The following is a 20,976-nucleotide window of genomic DNA, read 5'->3' on the forward strand; positions in this document are numbered from 1 at the left end:
AGATATTCCAAAGTGCAGTGGGGAACTTGGGCTTCCCATTGTTTAGTTGGCGGCACTTCCTCCCAGTGTCCTGGAAGGAAGGACCTCGGTTGCCATGGAGTCTCAGGTCAATGGAAAGTATTAGCATTTCAGGCCTTTCTCTAATGAACTTAACTGGGATGCTGGAGACTAGAAGGTAATTCTTACGGGGTGTGATCCTTTAGTTCCATATTTTAAAGGTATCAGGGTGAATACTAGAAATTACAGTCTCTGACAGACTGTAAGGGGAGAAGCACTTCATTTTTATTCAATCCTCATGTACTAAATAAAGCATGAGTTTATGAAGGGATTCATTTCCAAGTATAATTCATAAGTAGTTACCAGAACACTCAAATGAGAGAGGGGGAAAAAAACCAGTTAGCTCTTTTTGAATACATTTTGTCTCCGACAGTCATACGAGGATGATGTTGCATTTAAGAGGATGTTTTAAAACCTGCTGTTTCTTGAAATGCCTAGTAATTTTGGAAGGGAAGTCTTCCGTTTTGCTTTAAAAAGCATACGTTTGGTGGGGCGGAGTCAGGTGGAAAGTTGCCTGTTGGGATACTGCTTTTTGTATTTTCCTACTAGAAAATTACGGCGACACTTTGAACACATCTTCTCAAAACATAAATACATCTCATATTTTCTCTCATCTCTTGGGGGAGCCAAGAGAGCGAGGGATAGGGGACCATAACATTTTTTGAAAGGAGTCACTAAAATAATTTAAATTATAGAACTTAAAAAAAAGCGCTGATTTATTAACTGATATCATTTTCATAATATTTTTGACCTATGAAATAGTTTTATTCACAATCTTCTCAAAAATAAAATTCCTAAAACTTAAAAACATGTCCCTATACATTAGAGCAAAAAAAATCTTTTTATACTGGTTATCTAAACAAGAAAAAGAACATAAGATGATAATTATTCTTGGTACATATTCACTCACTTGAGCCAGTTTTTCAGCCATATGTCTTTAATACTCATGTCAGTGTTATTTTATAAAGAATTGTGTTTAATTCTCATAGAGTTGCCTGCAATTTCCTTCAAAGTTGTGTTTTATAGTTAATATTTGAAACTATTACTGTCTTCAATTCACATTTATGTATACATCACAATATTTTTAACTGAGAAAATAACTCTTTCTACAGATGCACATAAGCTCAGAGCAAATTCTGCTAAATGGAGGCTTTTCTCAGAATAACTTTTTTTTCCACACCGAAATGTGTGAACATTTTAGCCCAAGTATTTTCACAACTCTTTTACCCCCATTCAGGATTCTTATCTTCAATAAATAATTTTATAAGGCAAAACTCATGAAAATAAGTCCCCCTGTGGTCCTTTTGAATGCTTTATCACATTTAGGTGACACAAAATCATAGATCGTTCATAATTTCACTCCATTGTGGTACAGAATATAAATGTATCCAGTTAAAACCAGGAACATCATCAAAACATTGCCACAAGTTGAGATACTCCAAAATATCTGTAATACTGTTTCAGAATTAAATCTTGGACACTGAATTGTCTAATGTGTTTAGTGGCTTCCTTTGCTTTTGTTGGGATAAATTTTAACATCTTCCTCTCCACAAGCCTTGTTTTCAGTAACTTCACTTTGTTAAATGCTTTTTAAAAGCTGAAGTGCTTTGGCACTTCATTCACTACTTTGAGCAAAGATTTCCAACTGTTTTGCAACAGAACACACCCAGACTTTACAGGATTCATCTACATACCAGCATGGCACACTTAGCTTGACTTAGAGAGTCATTTCTCAAACATTTCTAAAACCTAGTTGATGATGACAGGCGGCAAATAGAAGGCGTGTACTACCATGCTGAAGTGTTTTTTGTATTCACAAAGCACTTTATCACAAAAATTTCAGAGTTCCAGTTTTTCTAACTATTTATCAATTTCTGCATTTATAGTTTATTTTGAATTGGTAGGATATAGCCACTTGTTTGAATGCAGTTATGAATTGTGCGTATGCCACTCCCACGTCAAATAACTTTCTGCTCCATAGATTTCTTGATTTAGTAAGGACAATGATTTATAGCATCACAAAATTTGTATTTGTATTCTGCAAAAACAAATAATTTCATCTCGTGTTAAACTTTTGACAAATTACAGTAGCAGTCACACTAGCACGAAATGTTCCATCTGTGACAGAATGAACTTCCACCAGCTTCATTGTGATCCCAGGAAATAGATGGGGCAAAAAAAAATCAAACCATAATTGAAATTAATTGATTCTTCTGTTTAAAACACCTGTTAATATGAACATACAACTGGAATCATTTGTGTGGTGTTTTCTTCTGCTAATGAAACCAACACATTAAAGCTCTCACTTCACTTTTCCTATGTGCACAAAAAAAACCTGAACTTAAAAATAAGCGGAATCAACATAGAATAGCATTTGATCTAAAGGAAAAGTCATGCTTCCTAGAGTGCTATGTCAGTGAACCTTCCATAGCTGCCTGTGTTGAATTGTCATCCTTGGGCACAGTCTTGTTACAATAACTGTTAACATTTGAAGTAGTTACTGATGCTTCTTCAGCAGATTGGACTTATCTAGTGAATGATATCATTAAGGCTACCATGGTGAATAATACCAATGAACATTTTGTGCCAGCTAACATCGTCAGCTTTCTTAAACAAACAAAAATTCAGTAATTTTTCATTTAATTTGCATTTTTTCTTTTTCAGTCCATTGCTGCTGAAGAGGATATTGCAAAGTAAAATAGAGTAACAATAGATAAATGACAAAAACACTGTAATGAGAGCATTCACACCATTCTTGAAAAGGTCTGTTTCCTGCAAATGTTTCACATACACCTAACCTGTAATTTTCTGTTTCCCATGGATCCTTCTGCCCAGTGTTTTGTGCATCTCAGGTTGCAGTATGGGTCAGCACAACTGGTCAGTACATCCAGTGTCTGGCAGGGGCTCTACCAATTGAGAATGGGAGGAGTTAGCTGCCCCAGCTGCTCGTGTCCAACTGCTCTTTATTTTATTGGTGAGCATCCTGCCTGTTTTCCTTGAAAGAGAGGTATTTACTGCAGCCAAGATTGGAAAAGGACAGGAAAGGAGGTGGATTGTCATTGGTTATCATTCAGACTTAATCACACGTAAGGAAGAAAATTCTCTTCGCTGTGCAGTTGTCTCATCACTGGTAGGCAAGACCATGGCTGAAGCCAGTCTTGGTGCATTTTAATGCAACTCTTAATAACAGTCCTTGGTTTAAAAAATGAAACATCTGGACAAAAGCTTCATCTGACAGGCTGCTGGGACAATGGGTGTAATCTAGCGCTTTCACAGACAAGCCATGGCCTAAGGTCACCCTAGTTAGAGATCACATTTCTCCGCCTGCTTTGTACTGTCCTCTTTGGGCCAGGCTGTTCTGATAACACTACCGCTCTGCCCTCCTCTACTGTTGGCTCCAGTCCCACAGCTGAGCAAGCTTTTAAAAATCCACTGAGACCACATTGCTGGGTAACAACCCTCAGTGCTGTCCTCTTGAGTTGGAATAAAGTCGAGCTTTTCACATGGCCCAGGAAGCCTCTTAAGCTCCCACCCGCCCAGCTGGCCCCGCTAGATTTTAAGCTTCCTGGTGCCATGTACCTCGCCTGTCTGTTTTCTTCCCCAGTGTGGTACGTGAGAGATGCTCAATGTATTTTCTCAAAGGAGTGAATGTGATTTGAGTTGATGAAAGGAAAAAAGAGGGAGTGTCTTGCTAATCTTTGGGGATAAGGAATACAAGTCTCAATCTCTATGTCCTGAACATTATTTCTACCTCTGATAACAAAGTTGGACAGCAGAATGTAGCACAGGACTAAATCATACCCGCTAGCAGAGATGTTATGATGCCTCCAAACTATCCTGATTCTGCAGTCTCCCATCCCCCTCCCGCCCCCTCCCTCCACCCAAGGAGGCAAGTGTGAATTCTAGTGAGTCTATTGTTTTCTCCAGCATTAGGTCAGAGATTTTGTTTTGCATATACTTGGTGTCTGTAACAGGGAAAAGTGCTTCTCTGGTTGATTTGGGGGAAACAGGGCCATGTGACAGTGGTGGTGGAGGAATACTTTGAAGTCACAATTTTGAGATCTTGTGTTCTTACACAACTGCTTTCTGTTGGATCTCTTTTTAAAACATGCTGCCGTTCAGTTTTATCACGAATGCCTTTCCAAGGACAGTAAATGGTTTTACGCACTATGACATCGTTTCCATGGCAACTAATGTATTTTAGCAAAGAGAGAGACTCTGCTAGAAGTAGGCTAAAAAGGACAAATACAGAAATGGCACAGTGTAAAATGTGGGACAGTGTGTGTTGTAGTAAAGATTTTTTTCTTTTTTTTCTGACTTCTTGTTTAGGAAAACCTGTGTAACTAGATCTTGGCTTTTTAACTCTTACTAATAAAATTTTTACTGCACCCAACACTGTCTAGTATTTTGCTGACACAGTTCCTTTAGTTAGTACTTGGATTTTTTTTTTTTTTGCTTGCTTGTCTGTTTGCTTTAACATGTTCATTCCATCAACATACACACATTTGTAATTTCATCCATTTTTTAAATATGTTATCTTCACCTCGCGTTCTCCTGTGGCAGCCACCTCACATCCCTGCTGCCCTTGATGGAAGAGCTGCTCGAGAGGGCTGTCTCCACATAGCATTTGTTAAAAAAATCAAAGCCATTCCAAGCAAGCTTTTACCCCACCACTCACTCCATTTACTCACCCCTCATCCTCTAAGACTATTACAATTTACCTCTTTTGTTTTTTTAGATGCTATCATGTAGAAGTATACATTTCCAATAATTCTACAAAACATCAAGCCCCAGGTGTGAGCGTTTGTGTAAACGCTTTTTTTTAAAAAAAAATAAGAGATTGGGTTACCCTGCTTCGTGCATCTGAATGTACTTGGATTTTTTGTTATATGATAATAAAAACCCCTTTTGTGCTCTTAAATAAACCCCAAGTCGTGGGCAGATAGAAATCAACTTCCTATTTAACAGAAAGAGAAACCAAGGGATAGCTCTTATGACTTACAAAGATAGCAAACCAGTCTATGGGCTGTACGATACCCTCATTTATGTTTTGTTGGACCACATGGTGCATTTTAAAAATTTAAACCAACATTTAAAAGTTGGGCACTTTTGTATAAAAACTGAGATTTCCAGCTTCTCTTGAAAGAAAACAAAAAATTGGAAGGTCTGGCAAAACTGAGCCTGCCTTCCCTCATGATAACAGCCCTCCCAAGGCAGTGCTGCAGCTGTCCTCTTGGGATGGGGCAGGGCACTTCAGCTCACCCCAGCCCCGTCTCACCTGCTCCATTCATTTCTTTTACCTGCCCGGCCCCTGTGGGTTGTTTAATATGTGACTGTTGGTGTACCCTCTCCCTTTGCCCAATCGCAGAGCAAATAAACAGCAGAGCTAGGACAGAACTTGGTTTCCAAGCCAACTGCTTCCTCCCTGGCTGTGGACCAAAATTCTGTGTTTTGGAGCGTAATTCGTAGTGGTGAGAGGGATCATTGGGTGGTAGAGCCTACGCTTGTGCCTTACTGCTTGCAGTAGACGCTGCAGTTAATTGTACTGGGTACATTGTTCATACTTGAGGTGCCTCCCCCTCCTGTTTGTTTCTCTCAGAAGGTTATGTGTGCTGTCGGTTGTGACAGGCAGGATGGCAGCGCTCCACTAGGGGTAACTTTTATATGTGTGTAGAAACACTGGCCGGAGGTGAAAGCTCCGTCATCACAGGGGTCCCAGAGTTTGCAGATTTTCAGTGAGGTGAGTGAATATTTATACAAAAGAAATAAGAATGAGGTAGTAGAACAAAGTGTATCCGACATTGGCCAAGGCCCATGATGTCTTCCTTATGTGGGAGACTCAAGGGTGTTCTCCAGCCACCTTTGCTGTCCTCCCCAAGACTAGCCCCTTTCCTTTGAATTCCTCCGGGGTCCCCTTGATGTCAGGGTGCTGAAGATGCCTTTGGACGTGGCATCGACTTTTTCCCAGGCTCTTCACTGCCCTGTGCCCCTCACCATTCTGAACGTGCACGTATCCTTGTGCCCTTACTAGGGGTGGGTAAGGTGGGAGAAGAGTGGCAGGTGCTGCCATCTCACACCTTTGCTGCCATCTCGAACCTTGTTAGAAGGTTCACGTGTGCAGGAAGACACGGGAGAATGAGCTCGTCTGGGGCCAGAATGAATGGCCAGAGGAAAAAACATTTTTTCCTGGGGAAACGGGGCCACGAGGAATACGCCACAACGGAAGGCCTTGTTTGAGCTGGGTCCCGTCCCGGGGCCTGCCCCAGCTGTGGGGCGCACAGCAGATCGTGGTGCCCTGCGTGTCTGTGTGCAGCTGTGGAGGCCCCGGGTGCCCACTGTGAGAGTGTGCCTGTTCCCGGGCTGCAGGCAGGGAGCCAGGAGCCCCCGCCCCCCTTCGCCAGAGAACATTGAGGCGCTTCTGTGTGCACTCTGTATGTGTCTCAGCTTTCTTTGGAATTGTGGCAGAGTCTGGCCCTGCCTGGTCTTTTTTGTGCCTTGGATCCTAAGTTAAGAATAACCGAAGGAACACTGTCCCTGTTGACACGCTCGCTATGGAAGCTGCTATCAAATGGCCATTTTATCCTCAGTCACCACTGACATTACACCACGTACAGCTCTGAGTTCTCACTTGAGTTTTGATTGAATAGATCTGTGATCGTTGGAGCAGAAAGAAGCCATTCAGACGTGAATATGTGGAGACGTGTCTAGTAACGTGCAGATGTTTTTTGGCAGGTCAATGAATATTTTAAGTCTTTTGCAAGTAGTAAAAAGGGTTGAACTGGGAATAGAGGAGACTCTGTGGCAGGAGAAAAGTATCCCTCATTTCTCTCTCAATCGTCCATTTCTTAAAATAATCAAACAGAAGCCTGGACCATGATTTAAATCTTGGATTCATCATGGCCCTTCCTTAAATCTCCACCTTATACAAGACGTGATTATGATTCTAATGTATTGAATCATAGTGATTCTAATGTATTGAATGGTTTCCCAGTAACTTTTTTTTTTTTTAAGTAGAAAGGAAACACTGGGTAATATTAAAAATAACAGCAGGGCTTCCCTGGTGGCGCAGTGGTTGAGAGTCCGCCTGCCGATGCAGGGGACACGGGTTCGTGCCCCGGTCTGGGAAGATCCCGCATGCCGCGGAGAGGCTGGGCCCATGAGCCATGGCCGCTGAGCCTGCGCATCTGGAGCCTGTGCCCCACAACGGGAGAGGCCACAACAGTAAGAGGCACGCGTACCGCAAAAAAAAAAAAATAATAATAACAGCAGAATCTCCAGATTGGATCTTTGTCCTTTATTTGTAGCTAAAGACACAGGACTAAATTTAAAGAACAGGTTGTCTTCTGGTTATGTGTGTATGTGTGCCTGGTATGTGGGTGCACCCTGGGTTTCTACACCCCTTCCCCAGTACCCAGTCTGCTCGAACGTGCAGGAGGCAGCGGGGCAGCCTGATGCAGCGTGGTTTCATTTCCTTTATTTCTGCTGGTCAGTTTTTCATTAGTCACCCTGCCACTGCCCCTCTCAACCCTTCACCCCTCCATCTGCAGAGGCGGCCTGAGTGCCTGTGATGCGGCAAGCGCTGTACTCAGTGCCATCCTGGCCACAGATGAGCCAGCGTTCGAGCAGGAGAGGCAGGGAAACAGGTACTGCATGAAGTGCTGTAGGAACACACTGGAGATGAAATCCAGTTCTTCAGAGAAGTGGGACCAAAGGGAAACAGGTGCAGGAAAGTGATTCTGTCCTGAGCCCTGAAGGCCAGTTAGGAGAAGTTTCTACTTACCCAGCACGGTGGGTGAGACTGGAATGACGATGCTTAGTCCAGTGCCAGGAATATGCTGGGGGCTGGATCTATTTTTCTGCCCTTTCCTGGGATAGAAGCGGATTGAGGATATACTGATGGGTGCAGACGTGTGCCCCTCACTGCCTGACTTCTGAGCTGGTGTATGCTGTCTCTCACCACCTGGCCTCTGCCTTAATGTCCCACCTTTCTCCCACCAGCCTTCCACCGTCCTCAGCCACCCCCGTGCACTGCCAAGCCGCTTGCCGTTCTCCGAACATGTGGCCAGTGCCCCTTTGCCGGGCCTGGTTATTTCTCTGCCAGCACTGTGCTATCGCAAGGTGTGTAGGTGGAAATAGGAGAGCAGTGGAGGCAGGGGGATGGCTATATCAAGAGGGAGCTCAAAGCTGAGGGTTTCTCAGTGTTGTTCTTAGAGTTTTCTCTAAAAATAAAAATCTTTGTGTATTCCGCCAATGAGGGAGGACTTGAGCTGATCTGAAGAGTGGGGAGTGGTTCGTTCTGGGTCCAGGCCTCGTCCTTCGGCTTCCATTCCTGCAGTCAGTCACACATTTGCAGCATTTCTGGATCTGCCTTTTCCAGTGGGGAATCTGGGTCACTTCAGTCATGTTCTCAAACAAAACATCAGCACTACTTCAGCAGGAAGAATAAAAGCATGGAACATGCCCTAATGCCCACAAGCCCACCACTGAATACATTTATATCAAAATAGTCAACTATTTAAAATATCTGTATAAACACATATGCATATATATATTTGTAAACACACATACACACATATGGGGAGGGAGGTGTCTATCTTGACTTAAGTGTTAGAATCTTAAAACTTGGATATTGCAATAATCTAGGTTTAGAAAACAGATAAAGTAGGAGAATAATTGGTCAAGTTTTTAAATAGAGGAGCCATTGAAATAAAATGTTACCTCTATTTCACCTAAACATTTGATGACCAAAATTTACTTACTCTCGACCTTTCAGAAACAGCCTTTATTTAAGAAAGATAGAACTGGTTTTAAAAACTAATGCCACTCTTCATTCAAAATGGGTTACCACGTGAATTTTACTTTCAGGCAATTCTATTTCATCCATCCATATCCTCTTTGAAACAATGGAGCTGGCGCCTAAAAATATCTCAGGCCGTGTGCGCTTGCTGGGAGACTTTGAGGTTAATGCTGTGACATCCTTCTGGGCTCTGGCTGCAGGGTGATACGTATATGTATTGTCTTTGTTAATTAGCTCGATCTGTTTAGTAAGCCTGAAAAAGAAATTGGATGATGCCGCATATATGTGCGTATGGGTAAGATTCCTCGTGTAGTAGTGAGCCAGCAGCTACAAGCAGCTTTTCGGTTTGCCTTTTGGTAGCGTGGAGTGAAGGCTCGTTCTTTCAGAGCCTGTTGCTGAACTGGGTATCCTTTGTGACTGCAGTTGTGCTGTGTGCATGGGAGAGGCGAAGTTTCCTCACTACTTTGGAAAAGGGTAACGATTCTCCAACTGCTCTTTCTGTGGCAGATGAAGGAATCTTTCACCTTGCATATGAGAACATTCCATTTTATAAATCAGAATGACAGCCTTCCTAAAGGGTTCAAGAGTGGAAGTCAGACTTCTACTGTATAGATGTTCCCTTTGGTGAAAAGTTCTCATAGTACTGACTTACTCTTTGCTGGTTATAGGGAGGCCAGTTGAAATTTCTGGGCAGAGGGAATTCCCTTTTTATTTTATTTTTTTTTACAGCTCAACGGTGTCTAGATCCCCAGTGGGTGAGCCAGAAGAAAAAGCATGTATTGCCTGTTTGGTAGGACAAGACAGCATGTCTCAGAAGCAAGGAAGAGGTGGGGGTTGTGGGTTGCTGAGGTGCGGGCTGTGGCGAGCTCGTTAGCGTGTCCTCTCCCTCCAGCCTCCGTGCTGCTCCTCTCGCGTGTCTGCAGTGAGTTCATGATTTGAATGCCCCTCTGCAGAAGACAATATATGAGTTTTTAATTCTCTTCCCCATGGTCATTTTTTCTTCCCTTCATTCTGAGTCATTTTTGATTAAACGAAACAAAGATGTGACTGTTAATTACACAGTCTTTCAAACAGTGCAAAAATTCTCTTTTGTGTGTAGGGAGGCGGGGTGGTGGTTTTGATAGGGATGGTAATTTATGATGGGGGTATTTTAAACCATTGACCAGGAAGAAAGATGCTAAGAATCATACTGAAAACAACTTTGAGTCTCTACTAAGATAGGAAAAATTGTTTCTGCTTTTTTTCTTCCAGATTTCTCACACCTTTTACTTTCTGCCCTAACATACTGCTGTCAACGTAATTCCATTCAACCATTGTTATTGTTCTCTTTAGACACCTTATTAAAACTGAAGCTTTGTTCGAACAGCTAAAATCACAAATAATAAATGAGGTACCGTAATATTGGCAGGTTGTAGGCAGAGTGCATGAGCAAGCTGGAGGTCTGCCACCCTGCGCCTGGCACTTTAAAGATTCATGTGAAGCGGGCATGGGTGCCGTCAGAGGCAGCATCAGCTGTGCCAGGGGCTTGACACAAGGTTCTAAGGTGATCTTGGGACTAGATTTCCATGGACAAGTTGTGCAGGTTGGTGGGTTGGCAGGCCTCCTGGAGAGGGGAGCCCCAGCTAATGGGAAAACAGGGCCATCCCAAGAAGGCTGTTTGACAGTGAGGCTCACCCACAGTCAGATGGGAAGTGGAGCAGATAGGGTCTGGGGACAAAGGGGAGATTTAAGCCAAGAGGTAAGTTGAACAAGACCTTGGAGACACATTTTCAGTGTGTCCCAGCTATGGATGACTTGTAGGCACTCTGAAGAAGGGGTGTGTGTGTGTGTGTGTGTGTGTACACACTCAAGACCTCCATCCCTATTTTTCCTGGCTCTGAAAAGTTAAGATCTCATGCTGGCTTCCTTTGGTGGTATGGGGCCAGGTCTTTGCAGTTGCAGGCAGGTGTTTGTAGCAAGTGTGACTTCACAACAATTGTGTGAACAAGAAAAAAAAAATTGTGGGCAAATTGATTGTCTGCAGCAAATGAAAATTCTGTGGTGGTGCTTTGTGGGTGGTTTACAGGCAAAGAGTGTTCGGTTCTCTTCTGATGTCTTTTTTTTTTTTTTTTTTCTTTTACAGTTTTTTGAAGAAGCAGGATGCTGATCTAGACGTGGAAAAAGTAAGTTGGCAAGTTTTGTACTAAGAGCATGTGCCTTGTAAATTAGAAAGGTTTTCCACTGGGACCCAGGATTTTGTCCACTTTGAACTTGGAATTGTGACGCTGAGCCCATAGGTTTCTAAGAGAGAGGTTGAGTTGGAGATGGAGCTGGTATATGATATAGAAAGTCTTAGCTCACTTAGGTGAACCTGCTACTTTCCTCCTTCCCTTATTTGTAACACTCAATTTTGATAATTATGGGAACATATGTTTTAGCTCTAAGATATGTCTCCCCAGCCCAGAAATAGAACAGAACAGCTGTCCCGTGGCTGCTTTAGGGGCTGCTGAGGGATGGGCAGCCCTCTGACTTCTGGTTAAGGGAGCTTCCCTGTAGTTCATTCATTGTTGGTTTTTCCTCTGCTCTCAGTTGGCTGCTGCTTACTGCTGCCCTAGTTGTACCTTCGAATTGCAGTCACTGTGTAACGGGTCATGCTTTCATTCACTTAACGTTGCTGCCCACTGGGTGTTAGACACCTTGCTGGACTCTGCTGAGACAAAAATGAATGTGACGGATAATACACGGGTAATGATTACACAATATGATAGAGCCGTGCAAGAAGAGCTCTGGAAGCTCAGGCTGAGGGCTGGGCATCCAGAGAAGCTGCTGGAGGGAGGGGATGTGTGAAGGAACCAGGGTTTTCATTCTTTCTGTGAATGCTGGCGAGTCTTCTCTGCCTGTGCTTCTCTCATCTCCCAGGCATCTTGGATTCCCAGGAAAGGCTGTACTTACACAGGTCTCACCAGCCACCCATAGGACCCCTTTCTGCCTCAGACTCCATTGCCCAGTCACATCGTCTTGGGTGTAATTTTTCACTGGTTCTCTGGCCAGTCAGGGACTGCCACCTCATCATCCTAGAATGACCTGGTTGTTATTTCTTATTTTGAATTTATGTGTGAGAGAGGTTCTTCTCCTGAACTGGAGCCATTCTGTCTGCATACAATGCACCTTTGTTTTAAGTTGAGGAAGTATACTATCTGAAACGTTGCTCGACACCAATTATGAGCAACCCCTCACCTTTGACCCCATGCAGCCCCCTAGCGATCTCCTCTCAGTCCTGGCCTTTTCAGCTCATACAAACCAAGGGGACTGGGAAATAAAAGGGCTCTAGTCAGGGCCAGCAGAAGGGAGCCTTTGTAGAACCACCATCGGTTAGGTTTTGGCCGTGGAAGCCAGGGGTCGGCAGAGACTTCCCTATGGGGGTGAGTACTGTGGCCCTCTTGGGCCAGGCCAGGCCCCCAGCAGGAGGAGCCTCTGGGCGCCAGGAGCCACCCCAGGGTGGTATAGCACAGAACAGCAGAACGCCTTGGGGGCGGGGGTACCCAGGAAGTGCCTGGTTCCAGGCTGCAGGGCTTGCCTGGCCTCATGCAGCCCAGCGTGAATCCCACAGCCACTAGGTAGGGAGGTCCAGCTCATGCGGGAAGCGTGTCTGTTGAGTTCCAAGGACCGGGCAGACCAGAGGGCTTGGTAAATGGGGTGGGGAGCCCCGAGTGGAATGGATTAAATTCTTGCTTCGGCTCTGCTGTTGACATGCTCTAAGATCTTAGGCGAGTCTACTCTCCTTTCTGAGCCTCATTTTTCTCATCAGGAAAGTGGTCTCTTTTCCAGGACCAAGTAAAAGTCTTCATTTTTTAACTTAAAAACACAAAACATATTTTTTTCGTTTTCTGACTTGAGCCTTGAATCAAAAAAGAAAAGTGACTGTTGGCCACAGCCCGTCGCAGGCTGGGAGCTCCTTTCAGGCAGAGCCTGATCCGTTGTACCTCCAGGTACTACTCTGGCAGCAGTGAGTGTCTAACAGAGGAATGAATGTGACCGACCCTGTCATGTGGGTTGGATGTTTGTAAGTACTGAGGGAAGTTAGAATAAAAGAAGCTAAGTGGGGGGTGGGAAATGCTTCTTGGGCTGCGTGAGTTTGGACTTCTCTGAAGGGCTCTGCCTGTACCCTCTCAGACAAGGAGTTAATGACCTGAAAGACACTTAACCGCCCAAGGGGAGTTCACTATTTTAAAAGCTCTAATTCAAAAGCTCCAATTCCAAAATCTTTTTCTAATGCTCGGAGAATGCTGTTGAGTACAGATATACCAACTTCTTTTTGCCTGTATTTATATGTATATCTGCCAGGAAGAATCTAGTACGGGGTGCGCCTCCATTGTTTAAGTAAATGATGCCTGTTAGCCAACCCAAGTGAAGAAAAATCACTGATGTCAGAGTGTGTTTTTTTCCCAGTAGATTTTCGGGTTTTCTCTTTCAGTCGAACATTTTGGTAAAGACAGAACTGTGAAAGGAAAATTAGCTTTGACATGCCAAAGCTCAAAGATAAATCAGCATACACTCTGTAATTATTAATTATTGTCTGTGGTTTATTGGACTTCCACTACATACTGAGTGCTTTTTATATGTGTCACACTTAACTGTTACAACAATAATGTGAGGAGACCATGTCCCTTATCATGAGTTGCCCAAGGCACCATAGTAATAGCAAGGATTCTAGTCATATCTGTCTGGTCCAGAGCCTTCTCTTTCTCATACCCCGTCTTACCTTGGAATTGATAGAATATTTGAGACAGTATATTTGTGTTACCTTTCTTGAAAAAGTTTTATGAGTAAGTAATGACAAATCAATATTACTTTCTAGAGAGGTCTTCCTTGACTCCCAGTCTGGATGGGGTTGCTCTCCCACCATGCACTTCTTCAAAACTATCGTTGTATAGTTATTTGTACAATAGCCATCTAATATCTGTTTCCTATTGGAATGTAAGCTTTGTCAGGTCTGAATCCTTCATGTGTTAAGCCTAGAGCCTGCACCTAGTAGGCCCTCTTAAGATGTTGAATGCTACATGACCAAATTGAGGGGTAATGAGACCCAATGAAAGCCACCTTGGTAGGTAGGAAAGTAAAAAACCTTATTGTGTACTCCAGAAATCATGTTCCTCTTCTCCATCTATGGGTTTTATCTGTGGAAATCATGCTTGTTAATAGCGTTCTACGGAGATAAGACAATCACTCCCTGGCTTTCTCCCCAAAAGTGCAAAGTTTCAAGCAGGCAAACGAACAGATAATTCTTAAGAATGAAGTAATCTGGGCAAGCAAAGCAAGTCTGAAGATTATCAAGGGAGGAGCAGTAAGAACACAAAGGAAACATTAAACAGTTTTTTTCACAGAATCTTCTAGAATTATTGAGAGATACACTTCGAGTATGGTTTCCTTAAATAACTGATTTAAATATATAAGGTGTATATTCTTATAAAAGTGTATTTTATACTTCTATAAAATGTATGTTTCTTCTAAAAGTGAAACCCATCCTCAGCTGAATTTTAAAGAATATGTAGTTTTTATTTTTATGGCAGCAAAACAAAAATGTACTTTTTTTTTTCAAAAATGTACTTTTTAAAATAAAAAGCTGATAAAATTGAGTCATCTTATTTAGTAATTTAAATCATGATTTAAATGAATTTGATTAAAATAACACCTCTTTGGTCATAACTACTCTCCAAGTTCTGAGGAGACAGGTTTGATTTTCGTGTACCCTACATGGCCTTTGTCTAGCATGATTAAAGTATTTTGGCGCCTGCCTCGAGAGAGACCCTTGTCATATCTGTAGCTTCAGTGAGACCAAGAATTCCTGTACTGCTATTCCAGCTGTTCACAGGGCTTAGATAGCTGCCTTCAGGCCACAAATATGGCTAAAATACTACTGTCTGTTTGATAGACACGGAGGCCACCTCCACTAAAATTGTCATTCAGAAAGAAAAGTAAATTAAAAAATTACCTCCTGCTTTAGAGTTGTTTCCTTTCTCTCAGTGAATTCCTTGAAATGTGTTAGTCTGCATGTAAATGTACATAGAAGTTACTCCATTTTTCAGTCTTTCTTTTGTTTTACTAAGTCCCAAGAGAAATGATAAAAAATATCTGAGATTCTTATTGTGAAGCTAATAGTCTTATGAAAAAAAACCCCACCTCTTTCTAAACAGTGAAGGGTTCAAAATTCAAGACTGCGTTAGGCACTGAGCTTTAAAGTCATGTGTATGTGATTCCTAACAGCTGGTTGGGAAGAGGAAAAAATAGTTCATATTTTCCTTTAGTTGGGGGAATACAATTTCCAGGGGTCAGAGGATCAGCAGGGCTTATACGGAATGTCCGAAGGCTTGAGCGTGCTGGTCACTGGGAAGGCATGCATCTGTGTCTCTAGGGGCAGCGTGTTGGGAGTCGGTGCTGGGTGCATCACCTCACTGCTTGCTCTAAGGAGGAGGAGAGAGAGTGAAGAGGAGGGACAGCATAAGCAGAACTCTCTGTTGTCAGTAGAAGCCACTCTTCCTGAATGGAGGGGAGGGCTCAGCAGGTGCTTGTGGGTCCCTTAGGCCCTCTGAAACCCATGCCTAGGGGCCTGTGGGATGCCAGGTTTAGCCCCAATGAGCTTCCATTCTCCACACCCCCTGCCCCAGCCTCACACACATACTGACCCATTCTACTGGTGACTGGGCATCGGGAAAGACCAGCATCTGTTTCACTGAGTAAGGGCCAGGCTTCACACAGACTGCTTTCCTGGTGACTAGGGCTCTAGAAAAGGGAATGGCTTTGGGTTGGGGGTGGGGGAGTGTGTGTGTGTAGGAGCGAGGAACTTGCACAGAATTCTGTTTTAGATTGAAGAGCAAACATTTTTAGTCCTGGATGAAAAATAGTTGTTATGCATCACCCATAATAACTGACCAGCTTTCTTCTACATAAATCTCTGGCTTGTAAAACTAAGCACTGCTGTCCAAGAAGAAAAAACATGCCCTCTGTCAGTTTGAATTTCCAAGATAATAAAAGATCCCTCTTCCTAGATATTATAAACCCAGGCAGATACTCGTGGCAGTTGGAAGAACTACAGGTAACAATATTACGTTGTCTAGTCCTGGATGCAGAGCAGTTAATTCATCCTTTCCTCAAACATTAATGAACTCAGGTGGGCCAACCACTGTTTAGACCACATGTCATCTTATTCACTTGTCCTAGTTTACATGTGAGGAAAACGAAGCTCAACAGAAATGAAATGATTTACCCAAGGACTTGAATCTAGGAAGCAGAAGATCTAAACTAGGTCTCGGTCTCTTTCCACTCCACTACGGAGGTTCTCTTGTACTGAGGTTCTCTTGAGCAGAAGACAGATGAATCATCATCAGCCTTCTGTCATCAAACTGTCAGTTTTATACGTACCTTTCATTTTCTCTTCCCTGATTTTAAAAGGACTTTCTCCCTTATTTGTGGCTTTTAAAATAGTAATGATGTTTTTATCAAGGAGACATTAGAAACTCAAAAGGGGAACCATTTCCTGAAACCTGACCTGGTGCCACCTGGTGGTTCCCTCAGTGACAGCGTGAGAGTGACTTACAGAGGTGGTGGTGGTGGGAGTCTGGGGAGGCCTGCGGGACCCTCATTCTCTTTCCACAGCTGGTTCCTAGGCTGGGGGATCATGTCATTATATTGCTCATCTCAGTAGCATTCATCATTCTCCAAGAGCTGGATGTTGCCAGGCGAGGGTGGGGAGAGACACTGCCCACATTACAATAGAGAATAAAAACTCGCTCCCTCCTACTCCAGAGGCTTCCTCCTCCCATCTCTGCCATGAGATGCTGCATAATCTGTTCCCCGGCAGCCAGGCCTGCTGGATGGAGGTTGGAGTCTTCTGGTTGTCTGCCCTGCTTAGATTTGTCGTCTGCTGAATTTGTGTGTGACGGAGAGATTGCTGGTAAAATGTGCACGCACAATGGCTTAAAAGATGCTTTTGTCACTGCCCCAAACACTTCTAAAAGCACAGCTGCACTTGTTCTGAGTCTAGTATGGAATAGGCCATAAAGACACATAAAAATTCGAGCTTTTCCCTTAAAGGAGGCTATTACTGCCCACTTTGGGCCCATAACAACATTTTATTTAAGCAGAAAACCTTCCATATTAGTTTTCTGTGGCTGTCCTAAGAAATGACCACAAACTCAGTGTCTTAAAACAACAGAGATTTATTCTCTTGTGGTTTCGGAGTCAGAGTCCAATGTTAAGATGTCAGCAGAAATGCATCCCCGTCAGAGGCTTTGGGGCAGAATCGGTTGCTTGTCTCTCTCTTCCAGCCTTTGGTGACTCTAGGTGCTCCTTGACTTGTGGCCACATCTCTCCAATCCCTACCTCTGCCTTCACGTTACCTTCTTCCTCATGCATCTCTATCCCATCGCCCCCTGCATCCCTCTTGTAAGGGTACCTGTGATGGCTTTGAGAGCCCACCAGCTAATCCAGGATCAGCTCTCCTCTGGACGGTCTTAACTTTATCATCTCACAGCATGCCATGTAAGATAATATTCACAGGTTGCAGGGATTAGGAAGTGACTGTCTTAGGGAGGGGTAGATGTTTTTCTGCCTCTCGAGCCTTCTCTTGGGGAATTTCTGTCTTTTTCATTTCCTGAAACATAAAGCCTGCTACCACATATTTTACAAGTTACTTGAGTGAATTTGATTTTCCTGGAAGGGGCCACTTGGAAGACCTAAGAAGTGACCTTGTCTCCCAGGCCTCCAAGCAGGCCAGGCCAGGCCTGTCTTCTTTCTCAGGTAATGTACAGGGTGAAGAATTATGGACTCTGAGAGCCGGGAGGGGCCTTTGAAATCAGATCCTCCAGTCTGAGGGGGAAACTGAGGTTAGAGAGGCAGGGTCACCGAGTCAGGAGTGGAGTGGGACCAGTGCTTACTGCTTCAGCCCCTCTCCCACTGTGTTCCTGCAGATTTCCAAGCTGTCTCTCGTAATATAAGCCTTTAGGTCTTTCTTCATGTGAGAGCTCTTCACCTGAAAATGCCATCCCTGCAAATCCTCCTTTCCTAGGCCAATAGCCCTGGTTCTTCCAAATATGCTTACGTTACCTCATGTCAGGAATTCTGTTACTCTGGTTACTTTCTCCTGGATGCATTCCCTTCCTGTCACTGTCTCTTTAAGAGCGTGGCACTCAGACATGGACAATACTTCAGAGATGGCTCCGCCAGTGTAGAGTAAGGACTCTACACCTAAGACTGTCAGGCCTGTGAGATGCACGTGTTTTCTGCATCATTAAATGAGGTACCAGTACAGACCAGGATCACGTCTCTCATTCAGCCTCTCTGTGGCACCTTCCGCTTGCACTGAGCTTGCATTCAATAAACATCCATAAGACCTTAAAATATGAATTGCTTTAAACCCGTCTCCTTTGCCCCTGCCATGTAAAAGAGCTGGGCTTGTGTCAGGAGCAGAGTGGGATCAGCTGGGGATCAGAATGTAATCCAGATGGGAGTCCAGAGAACAGAGAGATCCATGGCCTGGGGTACGCTCATGGGGACATAAGGGCAGCAGGCTGTGACAGGAGGCAGTTAGGACAGCTGGGAAGGCATAGCCTCGGGGGAATCCTTCCAGAGGTGGCAGTCTACATGGGCAGATGTTTGGCAGCCGAATCGTTTGGCCGAGCGGGTCGAGGGGCCAGATAAGAGGAGTGCTAGTGTATGGGGACAAGACCGCAGCCAGGACGCTGTAGAAGAGTTGGGTCCACAAGAATGAATTACCGGATCAACTGCTGAAAAGGGGTGGGGCCCAGGACAGGAGACTGAGCCCAAAGAGTAAAAGGCAGCCTCAGGTCTGAAGTCAGAGTCATAACATTGATGGGAGTTGGAATGTCAGTGGCCTGGAGCCTCTCCCACCCAGAGCCTGGGGTCAGAGCAGAGCTTATGAATAGGGTGAGTCGTCCCAGCTGAGCACATTGGAGGGTATGGAGCAGGTACCGACATCATCCTACATTTATGCAATAGATTTCTTTTAACAGTCAAAAGCAGGGTTTTATCTTTTAACTTGGGGGGATTATGTTGTTGTTTTGGTCAGTTCTAGTGGCCATTTCAGCCTGTTGAAATCCTTTAAAATCCCTGTTCTTTCTTTTTTCTGTCTTGGCTCCTTTACTTTTTAAAAAATTTTTATTGGAGTATAGTTGATTTACAATGTTGTGTTAGTTTTAGGTGTATGTTCTTTCTTCCGATTAATTAACTACCCCCTTTCAGCTGAGAATTATTTGTGATCTCCATAAGCACATCTTGATGAAAACATCTTAACCAAAGGTGATGAACCTCCCAAGTCCTCCTGTACAAGGTCCTCCCTCCACGTCAGTGTTGCTCCCTGTGATGTTTGTGCCCTCGGGAGGGCCATCCAGTCACCTCTGAGTCCACCAAACCCAGTTGTCACTTGGCCCGGGGTTTCCCATCTTGCTCAGCTATGTTTTGAGTGACTGTCCCGAGCTTTGCTGGCATCAGGGTGCTCTGTGTCTATAATTTATCACTCTGACAGTCCCGTGAAAGGGCCCTGAGTTAGAGGCAGTGCCACGGGGAGGGAGAGTTGGTAGAGTACTTCGTTATTCACTGCTTTGAGGGCAGAGGTACCGGTTTGCTCTCACTGATGTCGGTGGGTTTCAGTCCTGAGCCCCACTTTCTGTAGCACCCCCGGGGCATCGGCTCGTGGGCGATTCTGAAGGAGGGACTAGAACCCCGTACTCAGATGTGGAGTCCTGATCTTTGTTTTAAGAGTTCGCCGCCACTGAAGACTGATCCTCCTTTGCGCGTTACGCGTGGTCTGAGGAGAGCATTCCCCACTGAGCAGCAGCAGGTGAACACGGCAGCTTCTCGGAAGCCATGGGGGTGTTCACGAAGCTGTGAAATGTGCCACTACTGAATACAGGCAGGGCGTAAAGTGAAGGAAAGGAAGTGGATCGTTTCTGTTAAGAGAAGAAGGCATGAAACGATGCATGCGTCTGCGTAGTCCTTCCCATGAGGCTGCCGGGAGAAAGCGAGATGGCTCCAGGGCCGAGCACAGGCAGTGTGAAGCGGGTGTGGGCCCAGGGGCTTGAGTAAGTCCTGACTGTGCCTCTGAAGAGCTGTGTGGTGGGGACTGGGGGGGAAACAGCTCATCGTGACGTGTCAATTTGCAACTGCAGTGAGTGTCTGAGGGGGAGGCACAGGGGGCTGTGAAATCGTTGCAGATGCCAGAGGGTCCCAGTGGGAGTCCGATGAAGAGATGCTGATGAAGGGAGGGTGTTGTCATAATTTACGCCTTCTGTTTGTTGTCCGCATTTCTTTGGGCAATACTGGCCAAGGATCGACTCACGCCCGGGTGTGCTGTGCAGTAGACTCATAGACCAGCTAGGAGAGTGGGCCAGGGGAAGGTTCCTTTCCACAGCATGATTTTATCTTCTGCTCTCCGTCAAGATTTAATGCTACAGTAATTTAAAACAAACAAATGTAACTTGTGGGGGGGGGGGAGATTTTGTCCATCTTTAGAAGAATATTCTGAAAGCTGGTCCTTCTAGACTGGTGATGGTGGAAACAGTAGTTTAAAAAACAAAGTAACTGCCACTTTGCCTATTATACTGTTACCAGATGGAGGGAAACGTTTTTTTCCTTTACCAGAGAGCTTGACCCATGCATCAGCGGGAAACTTATTGCAAAAAAAAAGTGAATTTGTTAATGGGGGCAGCCCTTGAACAGCCCTTTGGTAGTGAAAATGAAGTGACTTATAAAACCTGTTCATGCAGTTTAGAAGCTGTTACAGTGATCCTTAGTGAAGTTTTAGGTATGGGGGAGTCCTCATTGGCATATCATGTCAGGAGTGCTTTTTTTGTATATGGCCCGTGAACTGGTAGAACTAAAAACTTCTGACAGCTGCCATAATATTTACTGTATTTTCTCATATTTGATATTAATAAATATTGGCTACTAGCCAAATAATTTTTCTTTATTCTATTTTTACAGTGGCCCAGAGAAAAATATAATCAGGCTTCATTGTTTTCTAGATGGTAAATACAACAACAAGAAGACACTAGATGCAGTTGGCCCTTGAATAACACGGGTTTGAAATGGCAATGATCCACTTACATGCAGAGTTTTTTCAATAAATA

The 20,976-nt window shown here is 44.2% G+C and overlaps 1 protein-coding gene across 3 annotated transcripts in view; it reads left to right on the forward strand.

Annotated features, from left to right (window-relative positions):
- Window positions 1–20,976, forward strand: part of FYN (FYN proto-oncogene, Src family tyrosine kinase) — a 208,261-nt gene that overhangs the window by 15,006 nt on the left and 172,279 nt on the right. For all 3 annotated transcript variants that reach the window (XM_060030071.1, XM_060030067.1, XM_060030065.1), the window contains exon 2: window positions 10,977–11,016. The gene's annotated coding sequence lies outside the window, so the exon portion shown is untranslated. The remainder of the gene's footprint in view (window positions 1–10,976; window positions 11,017–20,976) is intronic.

This window comes from Delphinus delphis, chromosome 14, assembly GCF_949987515.2.
Source record: "Delphinus delphis chromosome 14, mDelDel1.2, whole genome shotgun sequence".
Taxonomy (NCBI): Eukaryota; Metazoa; Chordata; class Mammalia; order Artiodactyla; family Delphinidae; genus Delphinus; species Delphinus delphis.